General features: G+C 47.7%; 1 long non-coding RNA gene across 1 annotated transcript; it reads right to left on the bottom strand.

The window, feature by feature from the left end:
- Positions 1 to 874: 874 nt before the first annotated feature.
- On the bottom strand, positions 875 to 1,497 carry LOC120675476. The gene is made up of 3 exons (XR_005675370.1): positions 1,404 to 1,497; positions 1,101 to 1,322; positions 875 to 1,023 (listed from the first exon to the last, which is right to left on the bottom strand). It is a non-coding gene; the product is annotated as an uncharacterized LOC120675476 (long non-coding RNA).
- Positions 1,498 to 2,223: the final 726 nt, after the last annotated feature.

Below are 2,223 nucleotides of genomic sequence, written 5' to 3'. Positions count from 1 at the left end.
CTGATAGGGTAGATGTTCTGCTTGCATAAGGGTCTTGAAGCTGCACAATTTCTTTTTGGCATGGTTTAAAAACTTAACTATACAAAAGTTATATCAACCGATCATCTTCAAACAACGAATTCTGAAACGATCATTGTTTATTTTCGAGACTTCTTTCTTAAGAAAAGTAAGTTGTAGGTGGATGGACGGACGGAGGGAGTATTCCTACTCTACCGGATTCACTGGCTTTGCCGAGTGCCGGTTACACTCGGCAAAGGCCAGTTTGCACTCGGCAAACTCTTTGCCGAGTGTTACACTCGGCAAACGCCACTCGGCAAAGCCTCCCACGGCAAAGGGATCTTTGCCGAGTGTCAGATTTCGGGCACTCGGCAAAGACTTTGTCGAGAGCCTTGGCACTCGGCAAAGTGCCGGCCCAGGGTGGCGCCATGTGGCCGCTTTGCCGAGTGCTGGATCCTGGCACTCGGCAAATGTTTGAAACTTTACCGAGTGCCAGGGTTTTAGCACTCGGCAAAGTACTGTCGTGCTATCCTGTGGAATGCCACTTTGCCGAGTGTATTGGCTTAAGCACTCGGCAAAGTGGTCTATTTTTCTTTTTTTGCTTCTTTTTCTCTGTTTTTTTATATAAATACAACATATATATATATATATATATATATATATATATATATATATATATATATATATATATATATATATGCAGGGGTCATTACAGGCAGTTATAACGACAAATATATAATTGTCAATTGCGACAATAGCATCGATACAAATAACACAAGATAATGTCCATCACATCACATAAAATGAGTCTGAAAGTCCATCACATAGATAGAGTCCGAATACAAGTCCATCACATCACATCATATCACAAGTCCACAAGAGTACTACAAGTCCATCACATCACAAGTCCAGTAGGGTACTACAAATCACTCACGGTCAGGTGGAGGGGGGTGGCCAAGATTGCCACGGGGCCGCCGGCGAGTTCTGGTCCGGAGGAGGGTCGTTCGATGCGTTCCACGACTGATTCTGCAAATAGAAACACTTAAATTGAGTAAGAATAACAAAGATATAATAATTAATATCTACAAATAAAGTATACTCACGGGAGTGTCAGAAGGTCCTGCAGGAAAGTAAGGCTGAGCTGGTAAGGCGAAGGGAGGAGGCGGCGTCGCATAGTTCATCGACGCGCCAAGTCCTTGCATCTAGGTGACCATGCTGTGCAACATAACCGACTGCTCCTCCCTCAGCTTCCGCTCCTGCTCCAGCTTGGCCTCGATCTCCATTCGGCACCTCCTCTCCTCCTCAAACTTTGCCTCCATCTCGGCCTACAAGATTTAAACCTCCATGTTACAATACGAAGCAAAGTTTCATTTTAATCATAGAACGGCAACTAAATCTAAACTAACCTGTCTCTAGTGCATGCTGGCCACTGAAGTCTCAGGCCGTGGGCGTATGGGCAGGGTCGAGTCGGTGGTACTTGCCCTAAGCTGCGAGAGACCGGGCGTACTCGCCGTGTCGATCAAGCTGTTGGCGATCAAGTACCGCCCGTGCTTCTTCCCTTGTCCCGCCCTCATGATGGCTTCTCCGGAGAGTGGCGCGGTGGTCGGATCCCAAGTCACCCCGTGGAGCGCCCTTCCCACCTCCGTGTATGCATTGATGCACGCGTGGATGCTTGGGTTTGTGTAGGCCTCTGGTGGAGCCGCCGGTTGTAGGCCACTTCCGACGTCGCCCTGCCCAAGTGAGACATGGCGTACACCGTGAAGTCGTTGCAAGTCTGGCCTGGATGAGACTTCGACTGCCAAGAAGTCAACAAGATGATTAGTAAGAATTAAAAATATAGCTTTAGAAAGAATGAAGAAACTAGTGAACTTACCCAAGTATTCTTGTACTCGCCGAGGCTAAGGCTCCCTTGATGATGTGCCGGACCCGGCATCATCAAGCGGCGCTCCCAGCATAAGGTGTGCTGGCGGGCCCAATCCTCACTGATCCACTTGTCCACCATCATAGACCAGCACTCGGCCTTGTTTGCGCACCAATTAGGAGGCACCTAAACGTAATGAAGTGCATGACATATTGTAATATCAAATACAAGATAAATGAGTAGAGATGGCATTTATTTACCCTTAAGTACTGGTCTCGCATGAGGAAGATGTCCCTTGCGGCTGGTTTCTTGACACTCCTCTTCTCGAACTCAGCGCAGTACACAACGACGGCCTGGACACACGC

The sequence above is a fragment of the Panicum virgatum genome, chromosome 5N (genome assembly GCF_016808335.1).
Source record: "Panicum virgatum strain AP13 chromosome 5N, P.virgatum_v5, whole genome shotgun sequence".
NCBI lineage: Eukaryota > Viridiplantae > Streptophyta > Magnoliopsida > Poales > Poaceae > Panicum > Panicum virgatum.
The sequence above is the reverse complement of the archived record's forward strand: the minus strand, read 5'-3'. Positions and strand labels throughout refer to the sequence as shown.